Here is a 15,638-nt window from a genome sequence, read left to right on the forward strand (position 1 = left end):
GCCCTGTGTTCCCCACCTCAGGACCTCTAGGCTCTCCAAGTCCCAAATGGGAAACTGGCAGGGCTATGAACCCCTAACCGTCTAAAATCCCAGTCTCTCTGAAGACCTGAAAATATGTGTAATTGTCTAAATTGAAATCAATATGTTGCTTGGTTGGAAGGCTGAGCAATTGTTGTTGAAGCCGGTGTATTATGCTCTAAATGTTTAATCTGGCAGAGGCCATAAAAGACGAGTTCCAGGCCATTTGGAGCTTATATTGTGAACAAGATGGTCGTGAGGCAGCTAAAACAGAAAAAAATGATCGCAGCCCCAGCGTGTGTCAGAGACAGAGCTATGTGACTGTGGTACAATACAGAGGCTCTGCAGAGCTGGGCGACAGCCTCCTCTGTGCATCAGGCTAGGCAGTGCTCACAGAAAGATGCTGGGATCTTTCTGTCTGCAGAGGCTCCCTAGAACTTGTAGAAAAAAAAAATGTCTAAAGCAGATACTGCTGCAGGCCAGGAAGCCCAGTCTTTCCCTCCTGATGCTTTGAGAGGAGCATTTATCATAGACCACAGGCCAGATTTAAAGTGCAATGAACCAAGAGGACAGGTCCTCCCAGCCAAAGCCTGCGGCTGGCCATAAGCACCTAATTCTAGCAAGGAAACCACCTAGCTGATGGGTAAAGACAGCATGAGGCTTGGCTCAGGTTAAAGGTTCAGGAGGTCAGGAAGCAGCTCTCAGCTTTCCTACCTGCTCAATGTGGTTCTCCCTAACTTTCCTGCTAGCCTTCATGTCATTCATTTAATGTCTTACAGGGATGGAAGGAGTACTGGTTGACCACCCTTGTGGTGATAATTAAGTGAGATACTGGCAGTGTGTAGGAAGTGTCTCATCAATGTCTATTAGTGGCAAGGCTCTGATGTGCAAAATATCACAAAACACATGTGACAATGTTTCAGTTCCAGGACAGGTCACACCACTTTCTCCTTTCTGTGCCACAAGCAATGGGTTCATTTTTGTCAGTGAAAGCACCTGACATTTCTCAAGAGTATGGCTTTGGAGTTCTCAGAACAGTAGAATTTGAGCCTTAATCAAGTTCTCTGAAGTGTACCAGGGCTTATCAGATTGAAATCTCTTTCTGGAAATATCCTCAGAGCACAAGAACGATTACTGGTTATGTTTATATCACACACTAGGCCTGGGGCTGCTGTTTCACAAACATTCAACGTTGATCTTCACAACCCTGTGAATGAGAAAATGGCACAGAGAGAGTAGAAACCTGCCCACAGTCACTCGGCAGCCTCAGGAGGATGCAGAGAGCATGGTTTCCCCAACTTTAGATTCTAAATTCAATGTTCACTCCACTACACCACAGCTGTGCTTTATTTATAGACGCATAACTACGAATGCAAAAGAAATATTTAGCTTCCTTAAGAAAGCCAGCAGTTTTTTAGGAGTCTGTAAAATTACCTTGCTCTAATGCATCTATATAGAAACTTACTGCATTAATTACAAATGTTGTTACCTGCTCACTGAACCGAGAGCAAATGTGGAAGATCAGTACTTGGGAGGCTGCGTGACATCAACCGTTTGCAGACTTGCCTCTGCACCAAGAGACAACACTGTATGGCATGAAGATGAGGGGGAAGCATGCAACCAGAGACAGAGAAAGTGCTTCTGGTCTCGGTTTCATCACCAATCAGTCCTGCATGCATAGGCCTTAGAATCACTGAATCTCAAGATCCTCAGGAAAAGCTATGCTTCATCCTGGAACAGGAAGCAGAAAGACTGTGAGAGTCTGGGGACGGGGAAGAGTTCTGTAATATACTATCTTTTGAACAGGCATGGCTAGAGCTCCTATGACCCTCACCAGCTATGGCTACCTGCACAAGACCAAGGCAGCCATAGTTCCTTCATAAGTAAGGAAGTAACCTACAGGCTCTACCCATCACAGAGGAACTATTAGCACCTAATTACTACTGGGGGAAGGGAAAATTGTTCTTTCTTAAGAGTGTGGCCACTGGTAGGTTTCCCGTGCTCTAGTGGGTGCCCACACACCCATGCATATATAGGCAGAATTAATTATTGGAGTTAGTGGTTTAGATACTGATAAAAGAAAACATGAAGTTAGGAAGAGAAACTTGGAGGGATACAGAGGGAACAGGAGAGGTGAATAGCAGTATATATGATTATGTTTTCTTGCATACATGTATGAAATTCTCAAAATCTGAACAAGCAGTTCCTAAGAGTAATTTCAGGATTCTTGGAGGGGATTAAATGAGATACTATTTGGTCAGCTAGCATAGTACTTGGCCATCACAGCATGACACAGTGTGATGTTGACACTTCTCCAGTGAAGTTACACTTCCACCAACTATTCTCTGATTCAAATGTGTCACCATTCAAATGAGCACGTGTCACCAGCACAACACTATGGTGCATCGGCAAGTCCATGTTAAGGGCTCCAATCCACTGAGGCAATTGACAGAGAAAGATGTCTGTGTGCTACAACAGTAACTCCAGAATTGTTCACAGAGAGTGAACACAGTACCAAATGGGAAGTGACCTATACAATGGTCCTAACAGAAATTGCTAAATTGTAATTTATCTGTCAGATCTAGGAAGAGCCACATACTAAGTGTTTTGGATTCACAGGCCACTTGTTTGCTTTCACAATGACTCTCCCCCTCCTCACCGTTGTGTCCAGCAATGAGCCACAGGCAACACAGAAAAGAGCAGCTGTGGTCCAAACCTCAGGTACAGATGTCAGTAGAGGGCAGTGTGCAAGTCTGGATCCTATACAACCATTGACAAAAACACCAGTCGACCTGTGTGATTTCAGGCAGAAAGAAGAGCTAAGGCTCCTACAAACCATGGGGGGTTAAACAAAACAAGAAAAGTCAGGGCAAGCGCATAAGCAAACAGGTGAACTCATCTCTCCTCTTGCTGCTGCAACAAAACACCTGACAGAGCATCTCAAGGAAGGAAAGGGTTGTTTTGTTTACTGTCTTAAGGGTCACCATCCGGCATAGCAGGGCAGGCCTGGCAGCAAGAGCAGGAAGCTGGCTGGTCACCTCAGGCCCAACCCAGTTGCCAGCCTGGTCTGCTTCTGCCCTTGGGGTATCCAGGCATTGTTGGACACTGTGCTGAACTGGAAAGGATGAGCCTTAGCTGGGAGAATGAGTAACATAGGATCTCACTGACCTTAGTGCAGGAGAAATAACCTTCTCCAGAGATGTTTTTCCGTGAAACAGTTCTTTTATTGGAACTAGGGCTATATAAACCTTTGGGAGTGGGAAGGGATTACAGGGGTCAGTGTACTGGCTGAGGCCGAGGTGCTGGGAATGTTTCATGTGCATGAGGAGAAATTCCAAGTGCTTGCTGAATATGTCCTTATAGGGAGAGGGGAAGTTTAAACTGTGATTTGACCACCAGGCTACATGGCTACCTCAGATGTGGCAGAGGCGAAGATGGTACTGCTTGCATGTGCTGGGACATACAGGCCCAGGGCAAGAAGGAAGCAGTCTCAGGATGAGAATTTCATAGTTTGGACACATCGTGACCTACTTTTGCTCTGGACTGGTCCCACACCCAGCAATCCACTTCTTCCAGCAAGGTTCCACCTCCTAGGAGTTCTGTAACCTTCCCTAACAGTGCCCTCATCCGAGACCATATGCATATGTGAGGGGTGGTTCACATTCAAACCACAATAAGAAAGTGTTGTTGGCTGTAAATGACTTCCATGGGGTCATTTGATGAGCTCTTGTCCCCCAGATGGAGGCATTATTATGGATGCCATGATACCTTTAAGAGGTAGGATCTATCAAAAAAAAAAAAAAAAAAAAAAAAAAAAAAGGTGGGTCATAGTAGTGGGTATTAGGAGTAGAGCCCAGATCAACTTCCAGCCTGGCTCTCTGCTTCCTGGTTCTCTAAGACTTAGACAAATTGACCCACAGTTCCACTACCACAATTGTGGACTGCTCCTGCTGCCAACCCATCCCCGCCATGATGGACTGCACCCTCAAGGGCGAGCTCAGATGTGACTCACCCTCATGGCTGCACCCTCAAAGGCGAGCTCTTCCTCCATTACACGGTTTCTTTCAGGCATGTTATCACAGCAACAAGAAAGTAACTGATCTGAAGAGAAAACCAAAGTAGCAGCTTGTAAAATTTGCTCAAAAGTCACTGACAAAGGTTTACCAATGCAAACAAAAACCAAAAGGATCCCATTTTCACTCATCAAATCTGCAAAAATGTAAACACTGATGAAATCAAGTGTTAGCTGTTTATAATGAGAAAAACCCTACCCCCAACTCTACTGGAAGAAAGTACAAAGGAGGACAGCCACCTTCAAGGAGTCTTTGCCATGGCCTATTAAAATTGTAAAGGCACCTACCCTATGACCTGGCATTTCCTCGTCCCTATTGCTACCCAGGGAACTACTTTCACATGCACAGGAGAAGCCTGGATAAGAAAGCTAATTGAAGCGTTCTAATAGCAAGAAATTGAAAATGACCCAAAGGTCCACCAATAATAGAATAGAAAAATATAATGTAGCAGAGTGCAATTCAGCAACTACGAGGTCTATAGCATCGCTGCATTCTGAAGTGCAGATAGATCTCAGAGATACAGTGCCAAGATTCAGAATAATCCTTAGAGCATAATTCCACTGTGTAAGAGGGCAGACTCTAACTCAAACAATGGGCCATTGTAACTGCAGGCTCGTGTGTATGTGGCATCTACAAAGATATTCCAAGTAAGACCCAAGGGGGTGCAGTAAACTGAGACAGTGGTTACCTTAATAGATGGACAACCAGGATTAATGGTGGTGGTCAACAGACATTTTAGCTTTAGTTAAATGTATCGGTATGTTATTCTATATTTAAAATAATGTTTGTTGTACAAATTACAAAAGTATATGCATTGTATGATGCCATCGCTTGTTGTTTACCTTGATGTTTATGTTTTTAATTTTTTTTGTGTGTGTAACTGAATGTGTGTGTGAGAGAGAGAATATGAATGAATGAATGGGGATTTGTGTGCAGGTACCCACAGAGGGCAGAAGAAGGCACCAAATCCCCTAGATGTGAAGAGCCATGCAGTTGTGAGCTGCCAGTCACAGGTCCTGAAAACTGAACTCTGGTCCTCTGCAAGAGCAGCAAGTGCTCTTGACCCCTGAGGCATCTCTTTAGCCCCATAATAAATCCTTTCGTGTGACAAGGCAGGATGGTACTAGGCCATTCTGGAGTTAGATTGCCCAGGTCCAGCCCCCGCCACTTCACTGCAGCCATACGACACTTCACTGCAGCCATACGGTCATGAGGAGCAGTTTCAGTGTCCTCAGCTGAAACTCAGACTAATACTACCTAATGTGGCGGTGTATTGGGGATCTATTATCTCACTTCATCTTTATGGTAGTCCTCTGAAACAACATCACATCATCATCTAAGAGATGAGAAAACTGAGGTACAAAGAAACTATGTGTCTTGCTCAAGGCCACAGCGATGGGGAGTCTAGTGGGGGAAAGCACAGTGTTTAGTCATAATCACTATTATATCTGCAAATCAACTTCATTTTATACAATATGCTTAACTACAGATGCATATGAGACATGAAAACAGAAGGGGGTGGTTCGGAAAAGGAGGAGAAATGGTGAGGGGAAGACAAGAGGGCACTGGGAGGATAAGATCAGAGAACATCAGAGAGCTGAACGAAATGTCACTGGGAAACCCATTACTTAGTACAATAAGTACACACTAAAATTAGTATATACATGAATTTCCTAACTCTTGAATCTTATTAACTTGTTCTCTCTCTCTCTCTCTCTCTCTCTCTCTCTCTCTCTCTCTCTCTCTCTCTCTCTTTCTGTGTGTGTGTGTATGTGTGTGTGTATGTGTGTGTGTGTGTGTGTGTGTGTGTGTGTGTGAGTTGGTTCCCTATACCTGGTAACACAAAATTACTTAGTGCTTAAAACAGTAAAACTGCATTTTCTTCCACCATAGAAGTCAGAAGTCAGCCAGAAGTTTCAATGGCCTCCATTTCCTCTCCTCCAGCTTCCAAGGCTGCCATGCTCCCTGTTCACTATGCTTTTTCCATCTTCCATCCTCAGGCTGGGTCATCCTCTTTTTTGACTTGTTTTCCCCCTGTGTTCCTCTTGAAATGCACTTACAGGTCCAGGAGAGCTGCTCAAGCACTCCAGGCTGACCTTGCTACCTCACCTCCCCTAATGGTGTCTGTACAGTTCCATTTGCTATGTAAGATGACATGGTCCTGGTTACACACACACACACACACACACACACACACACACTTTCGGACAGAAGAACAACTCAATGATGCCCCTCACCCACTGTGGATGACACATACAGATACAGAGAGAATGATGAGATACATGTTGAATATGGTACCCAGATTAGGTCTGTATCAGTTATGACACACCCTCTGGTACCCCTTTGCCCAGATTTGGCAGTGGCTCCTGAAATAGCTCCACTCTATCTGACCTAAGCACTGAATCTTCTGCTTCAAGAAAAACAGGAGCCTTGTGGCTGTCTTTAGAAATCCTGGCATCTGGTGTTTGGCTGTAAGAGCCTCCGTGGTGCCACTAAGTTGATTCTGTTTCTTCTTGGAAGCACTCCCCACACAATTGCACACATTTTAATTTCCAATCAGCCTTGCTTTGTCAAGGTAACTGCAGTGCTACAGAGTGACAAGTCTCCCTGGCTGCTGTGCAAACCCCTGATTACCCTCTGGTTGAACCCATCTCAAGAAGCCAACTACAGTTCTGAGCTATCCTCAACCACTACCCAGCCCCCACCCCCACCCCCACACTGCCTTACCTGGCCTGAGCAGCCCTGCCATGTGTGAGCCTATCAGGATCACCATTGGCTTTGACTTTTCATTCCAGTCACACCTTTTAAGGGATAGTGAGTTTTTATGAACTCACGGTTCATTGTTCTAGCAGAACAGGGCCTGTGAAGGTAGGCTAGCACCAGTGGCCCCATAGGAAGGCCAGGAACCAGAGAAGCCAAATTCTCTGCATCCCTTCTGCTGCCAATTGTTCAAGACAGAGGCAGGTGACCCTCTGCAAGTGCCATAGTAGGAGGGAGCCTTGGACAGACACATAGAACATCCCTATCACTGACCATGCTGCTACATCTTAAGCAAACCTCGACTTGCCAGGTTTCCTTATGAAGCTTGTTTCTCAGGAGAACTAAAAGTACAGGGAAGCTCTTTGGGAGTTGTTCTTGAAAAAGTCCCACAAGGTTGTTATTCTTCCTGGCTCGCCTCCAGCCCCTGTGCTTTCCCATCATCTCTAGATGTACAGAAGCCAGGCGATGTGCTGACCACACCTCTCCTAAGCCTTTAATGTAAACACAAGAGCGTAACCTGCTGTGGTGTTTGACTTGGTGTCTGTAGCTTTAAGAGATCTAAGACATGGAGATCTGTTGTGATGTTTCTGACACAGGACCAAAAGGAGACACACAACTAAGATGAGAGAGCCCACTATGCCCATCACTTCCAACTCTGCTCCTTTCTTCCCTTACTATGAAAGCCCTTTGGGCACTGGAACCCCCAAGATGCAGCTGGGAGTCAATAGCCTCTCCTATTTTCTCAAGATTGCCAGCTCTTGAATAAACCTGGTCCTAACAACTCTCCCCTCCTGAAGGCTGACCTTCAGGAGACTGGTGGTCACTGACAGTAACATCCCATCTCACCATCACACACATTACTATGGTGACTATGAAGCTTCCTTGCAGCCTAAAGAACCTACATTTTTTTCTTTTTCTAAATGGCATATATTGTATATTAATTGCACAAAATTAGCTGTAGTAGGACATCTCACACATGAGGACAATGTACTCTGATCACATTCACGTTCCGAAAACCTTCTGCTCTTCACCCTCCCCATCCTGTGACCTCTTCCGCTTTCCAGATAATTCCCCTTCTACTTCCATGTCCATCTTTTAAATCTAGAGAAACTGCAACATCTTAGTGAGGTGCCCTGGTAATGTGTATAAAAGAAAAATTCTCATCTAATCTATGATATTTCCAACAAAGATTATTTGGAAATTTTGTAGCACTGAAAATGTCCAGGGTTGGTCAGGAATGTGACTGTTTAAATGTGTTTTTCGATTTTTCCATTCCTACACAAATCTTCAGAAGAAAATGGGTCCTGAAAGAGACAGGATGTATATTCTGTCTGGAGTCAATTTAGAATTCCTGTCTGATGAGATACAGTATACCTCTTCATACCATAAACTGTATGACCAAGGCCTTTTTCTTCTTTATTTTACTATAATTTATAACCATCAAGTGGAACAAACTTTCATAAAGCCTAAGACATAGTAGCGCAGAGAGAAGCAGCTGGCCCTGGTGGTGCACACCTCTATTCCCAACCCACTTGGCAAGGAGGACTGGGAATTTGAAGTGGGCCTGGGCTACATAGCTAGAGCTTGTCTCAGAAAAGAAAAGGAGGAGGAAGAAAACAAAAAAGAATAGTTGGTGAGGGTAGAGGAAGGGAGAGAACTGGAAATCAAGGGAGGAGATGAAAAGAATTATTAAGAAAGAAGAATGGTAGGGTGAGAATAGGAAAAATGGGGTAAACATGTCAAAGGACACAAAATAGCAGGTGTGTATCATGGGTAAATCTTGAGATCTAGTGGACAGCATGAAAAATACAGTTAATGGTTCAATAGTATTCTTTTAACCATGTGGCATGTGTTATATTCCATGATCCAAGATTTCTAGTGAAAACTATGGCTAGAAGAAAATCCTCTGTGTGTGTGTGTGTGTGTGTGTGTGTGTGCATGTATGTGTATACATGCTATAGTACAACAACAAAGAACCAGAGTTAATCTGCCCTTTGGTGAGGCCCTGGTGATTCTTTTGCATACTTTCTCTTAACAAAATAAGAATGACTTTCATACAAGCACTAAGTATTTCAGCAGTTGATCTGATAATGATCAGGAGAGCCACTGAGTGTCTAATGGAAGGGTAGCATATACAGTGGGATTACACTGGACTAAGGCATGAGTCCCATCATGATGGAATGGCACAGTGGGACTTCCCTCTCACTACTCAGATGCCATACAATTTAAAAATCATGAGTTATTTTTTGAATTTTCCTTCTAATATATTTTTATCTTGGTTTGCTATAGATAACTGAACTCACAGGAAGCCAAAATGGTAGTTGAAGGGAGGACTATGACACTATACTGTATTGGGGATTTCTTTCTAAAAGAGTATATGTTAGTTACGGCTATCAAACAGAAAAGGGGATAACCATGTGACCTGTTAGATATACTTTTTTAACTATGCTGAGGCTTTCATTGTCTAAATGCATATAAAATACCATGCCATAACATAAATACATAAAAATTTAAAGGAAAACAACATATGTGAACCTGTTACTAATACTGATATTGTATTTTGTGTCATATTTTGTATGTAGAACTTTCTATAAGACAGATGTGGCCCTCCATTGCAAATGGTGAAACACATCCAGAGACTTTATGTAAGTGACCTGGGTCACACAGAGAATTAAGCGAGCGTTGGAACTCATGATCTATTTCTATTTCCCACGATGGTTTTGTATCATGCCCTCTCAACTGGCACACTGGAACAGGATAAACTTTCAAACAACCACAAAGAAGGGTGTTGGATGTGCCCATAAAACCTATAGTATAAAAGATTACGGCAAATAAAGTTAGGTTTGGTTAATCATAAAACTGAGCTTCAGTTCTCATAACACTTAACTGAACTTTTATGGGGACATTACTCAAGTGAGAGAGTCCAAACTTGTAAGCATATTCTTGGAATTTGGCCATGAAAACCAGGTCAAAATTTCATCTTTTCCCCAAATGCCAAGAGGTCCTTAATACCACCTATAAATCTCTTTCTCATTTTCCACCCTCTCTACCCATAAATGGTCAAGTTCCAACTGTGCCTGTTAGTGAGTTCTGACCATCCAGGGGAGCAGGAGGCTCCACAGAGAACAATGAGCAAGATTTGTCATAGTCCATGACTGAGCAGTGTCATCGCCGGAAGATGCCCAGAAGTAGAAAAGGCAGGGTTGTTGGTAATGATTCTCCTGCTGCCTCCCCAGGACTTCAATATCAAATTATCAGTATTGCAAAGCGTGGGCCTGCTCTCTTTTCTACACTGCTATGTCTTTAATCTTGTTTTTTTTTTTTAAGATGTAATAATTGATGGATGGGGATCCTATCTAAAAGTGTGGAAGCAGGAGCTGGGGAGATAGTTGAGTCTTGTAAGGTACTTGCCTTGCACACAGATGGACTTGAGTTCTATTCCTCAGAGTGCACATTTGGGGGTGTGGGGGAAGCTGGGAATAGAGTGGTAGCAGGCACTTGTGATCTTAGTGCTGAACAGGCTGGAACAAGCAAGTCACTAAGGCTCACTGGCTAACCAGCCTAGACAATTCGGGAGATTAGTAAAAGGCCCTGTTTCACACACACACACACACACACACACACACACACACACACACAATTAGGGCTGGAAAAAATGGCTCAGTGACTAAGAGCACTGGCTGTTCTTGCAAAGAACCCAGGTTCAATTCCAAGCACCCACATGGTGGCTCAAAACCATCTGTAATTCCAGTTCCAGAAGATAAGGCATGCTCTTCTGACCTTCACCAGCACCAGGTATGAAAGTAGTATACCTACACACATCAGGCAAAGCATCCATACACATAAAATAAAGTAATAAAGAATAATAAAGACATTTAAAAATAAATAAAAATAATTCTTTAAAAAATAAAACATGTTAAATGTGGACCCCTCTTAACGATGTCTTCCGGCCTCCACATTCATGCACATAGATAGACACACATGCACGCACACACGTGTGTGTGTGTGTGTGTGTGTGTGTGTGTGTGTGTGTGTGTGAGAGAGAGAGACAAAATGTGGAAATAAAACTAGCCCAGTCAAATAGTTAAGTAGCAAGAATCATTTCATCCCAAGACAGAAATTGTTAATTGACTATAGGTCAAGGTCTCTTACCCTCAGCAACACTGGCAATCAGGACAGGCAATTTCTTTAAAAATTGCAAAGCAAAGTGGTCTGCATCCTCAATACTAACCCTCATGCACACACTAGATCCTAGTCATTGTATAAGCTTCTCAGTGGTCCCCTCAACTTTCTAAAAGTCTGGATTACATGCTTCTGCAGTGTGTCCCCACTCTCCCTAAGCCTCGCACACAGCATCACTACACTATAGCTGATATTAACTTAGATGACATAGTAGAGAATGTAGACAGTGCCCTGCTCCTCTGTCTATTCTATGTGTTTCCCCTATGGCATGGCATCCCTCCCAAGCTGTGACCAAGCTTCTGCTGCTGTAACTTTGATGGCAGGTGTAATGACTAATTGCATTTATCAAATTGATTAGATTGAGAAACACCCAAGAGATTATGATTGAAGCAAACTAGGGTGTGTGTAATGGGTTTCCAGAAATAATTGGATCATGAGGACTGCAGTGATGAAGTAGTACCTGATATATTCATTTTATGCCATCACTACTGGGAGATGGTAAAGAGCAGAGGTAAGACCTAGTTGGGGGAAGCAGACCATCATGAACATGTTCTGGGGAGATGTACCTTGCTTGACTCCTTCCCATAGTCTTTCTCTGATTCCTGGATATCGCGCTGTAAGTGACTCTGTATTTCCACACCCTTTCCACCAGGAAGAACTAACTCCTCTAGAACTACAGTTCAAATCAGCTTTTCCTTCTTTATGTCAACTCTCTTACATCAGGAACCCACTGCCTCTTATGACATTACCGTACATATCATAAGAATGTGTGTCCCCAATGGGTAGTGGTGGTACATGCCTTTAATCCCAGAAGTTGGGAAGCAGAGGCAAGCAGATGTTTGTGAGCTGAAGGCCATTCTGGTCTATAGAGCTAGTTTCAGAACAGCCAGGGCTACACAAAGAAGCCCTGTCTCAAAACAAAAAGAAGTAGAAGAGAAGGAGAAGAAGGAGAAGAAGGAGAAGAAGGAGAAGAAGAAGAAGAAGAAAGAGGAGGAGGAGGAGGAGGAGGAGGAGGAGGAGGAGGAGGAGGAGGAGGAAGAGGAGGAGGAGGAGGAGGAGGAGGAGGAGGAGGAGGAGGAGGAGGAGGAGGAGGAGGAGAGAAGGAAGAAGAGGAGGAGGAAGAGAAGAAGGTGGTGGTGGAAGGTGTGTTCCCATCCCAATCTCCAGTGTGGCTTCTTGAAATCTCTTCTTCTATCCCTGGGGGTGGGGGAGTACAACTTTTAGACTGAGAGGTATATGCAATTTACAAAACAGGCTGATACCTCTCAGCTACCCAATCACTTTGGGTTCACAAATACTTGAACTATCAGCTAAGTGTGCTTTTAATGAGTCAGGCATGATGATAAAGGAACAATTAGTCATGTAGACTCATCTACAACCTTGCTCCTCCTCCCCCCACCTCAGCAAGGACTACACTATTTGGTTTGTATCACCTGGAATCAGTTCTTCAGATCCTGCTTCATATCTCTGCCCAAGTGAACAAATGCTACAGATGCCTGGGAAGTCTGAAAGGTTGATCCAACCCTTGGGCATCTACACCATCTCAATGCAGGCAAGCCGGAGAGAGAGGTTGGTGCCCACAGAGGGAAGATAGGGAAAAGAAAGCATGGGCTCCTGAGCAAGCATGTCTCTCATTCCCAGGGATGGTACTGCTTAACTGGTTCCAGATGGCCCCTTGCTCTTCCTGCAGACTCTCCAGTGTCTGCACCCTGGCTATTCTGCCATTGCTCACACTGCATCCTAGCTAGCCACACCCTGCATTAGAGGTGGCCATGGAAGGTGGCCAAGAAAGCTTGTCTTCTTGGGCAGTGCCCTACCTCCATTCTAATTCCTTCTAAATCATTACCCACACTGTGCTGAAGAATTTTTCTATAACATTAGTCTGATGTCACTCCTCTGCTCCAAGACAATTGTCTTATGCCTTTCAGAGAAAATTCCAAACTCTCTTTTCAATTTCTTTACACTGGCCTTGTTTTCATCCTGAGTCATGACTGATTCCTTTCCCCAGGAATCCCAGGTATAGACATGGCAGTGGAATTGCTACATCATATACAAGTCCTAGTTTTAGCTCTAGGGACTCAGTACTGTTTCTGTAATGCCTACACACACTCGTATTTAGAACAACTGTGTGTGAGATTCACCATTTCTCTGCATTCATGCCTGCATTTATTATCTCTTGGTTTGTGAGAGTTTGATTGCTTGTTTGTTTGTGACAACCACTGTAATTGGGGTGAGATGCTGTCTCCTGGTAGTTTTGATTTGAATCCCAAAGGGTAGAGTATAATAGCATTATTTTTTGTGTGTGTGTATTCATTGGGACCAGAATATTCACTTTGCAACACCTAGAATCAGCTCTTCTGATCATGATTGGTTACTACACACTGCCCCAGGGACTCCAAGCGAGCAGTGTCTATTCTTAAACCCATGTTTTTATTTTATTTTGTGTGCATGTGTGTGATATGCATGCATGTGTGTGGGCATTTTCACAATCGTGGGGGCTTAGTATGCATGCATGTGCACATTCATGTCAAAGCTGGAAGTTGTTGTGTGTATCTTCCTCAGTTGTTCTCCACTGAGAACAATTTTGTTCAGTCTCTCTCATAGAACCTAGAGCTTATAAATTCCAGCTAATCTGGCTGGCCAGCTTTCTCTGGGCATGCCTGTCTCTGCCTCCCAAGCCCTGGGATCACGGACAGCTGCCATGCAACCTGACTTTTTAAACTGAGTTCTTAGGAATCTAAACTCCAACTTTCACGCTCATATGATACTTTATCCACTGAGCCTATATCCCCAGCCCCTTGAGCCCATTTCATTCTTATTTTGGGAGGTCTGATCCTCACTACCTAGCCCTGGCTGGCCTGGAATTTGCTATGTGGGCCAGGCTGGCATCAAGCTCCCAAGTCCATTTTAAAACTTGATTGTTTTGGGATTTGGGTGTTCATGTTTTTTAGTCCCCCTTATATTCTGAATGTCAGTCTTTTGTCATCCTTTTTATTTACTGACACTTTCTTCTACCCTGTAAGTCATCTCTTGACCCTGCTAAGTTTCCTTTGCTATGCAAAACTTCTTGGTTTAATGGATTTTCACTTGTCTGTTTTCATTTTTGTTGCCTGTGCTTTTAGGGTCCTATGTAAATGGCTACCTACACCACTGGCTCAGACTGTCTCCCTCTGCTCTCACTTTATTTAAGAGCTATAGGTTTACCTGCAAATCTTTCGGGAATCTGCTTTTCCCTGGTTGTACTGAATATCCTATTTTGCCACCATCATCTGCTGAAGAGACTGCTTCTTCTTTACAAATCTCAATATCACTGTCACACTTTCTTGGTTCCATGAACACAAATTAATTCCTATGCTCTCTGTTCTGTTTTATTCATTTGTGTATCTGGTTTTTGATTCTTGTTGTTGCTATAGTTGCCAGTGAGCATGCCTTTGCAGTATGTTTTAAGTGAGGGGGTTGTGAAGCCTCCAGCTTTTGATGATTTTGCTTTTTTATTTTGTTTCCTTTCAGGATTCTGGGTGTTTGATGAGTCTCACTTTTGTATTGGCCAGATTTCTGTAACTGTAACAAATCACTCAAGATAACCAACTTATGGGAAGGAAAGGTTTATTTGGCTTGCATTTTATGTAGTTTCCATGGTCACTTGCCTTCGTTGCTTTGGGTTTGTAGAAGCATCCTACACTAGGAAGGAGTACATTAAAGAGCTCATTGTTGGTTCTACATCTCCTACAAGGGAATGTCCCAACAACCCAGACTCTCCCACTAAGTCCCACTTTTTACAGATTCCACTACTTCCCAATGAAACTAGCTAGCCTGTGGCACAGCCCTGAACAATGGGCATAGAGAGAAAAACTGGAGAAACAAAGAATGCAATGTACAAGGATAACCACCTGCACCTTGCAATAGGCTATAGGCTGGATACTAATATGTCAATATTCCCTATGTATCCCCTTTGAAATTACACGAGTCATTATCTAAAAACTCAAACCTCATGTGCTACTTAAGTTAACTGAAATTAATGTTTAAGTTTTAGTTCTTCTTTCATAGTAGCCATTAATGGCTTTCCTTTTGTACAGTGAGACATAGAACTTGCCCACCAACATAGGATGTTGGACAGGGTATTGCTAGCCTAAGGACTGGTGACAGCATGCAGCAAATAAACTCAGACCTTTGCCTTTGAGAGCATCAAAGTCTGGCCTAGCATTCCCAGACCAAGCCCATCTGTCCTTGGAAGGACAGAATTATGATTCATTAGACATTATCCAGGTTGTTCAGTCTTATCTACATTCTAAATACCCATTTGCATGTATGCAAATGATCTTCGTGTTGTGATAAAGTAAGCAATCATTTAAAAATTTCTTACCCCTCATAATTATTCTTTTTCCCCCTGTAATTGCCATATGGTGCACTGATTTACTAGGGAGTTAAGAGACTTAATTAATGTTTGTTTGAAACCCTGCCTGTCAGGGTTGTTGTTAGAGGATCCATTGAGATGTTACTGGTATCAAAAAGTTTGGTGGGAAAACCTTAGCTTATTCAAATAGAGATGCATGGATAATGGGAAGAATTCCCCTGTCAGTTTTAATTTATCACTCATTGTTATCA

This window comes from Arvicanthis niloticus, chromosome 1 (assembly GCF_011762505.2).
Source record: "Arvicanthis niloticus isolate mArvNil1 chromosome 1, mArvNil1.pat.X, whole genome shotgun sequence".
Classification (NCBI taxonomy): Eukaryota; Metazoa; Chordata; class Mammalia; order Rodentia; family Muridae; genus Arvicanthis; species Arvicanthis niloticus.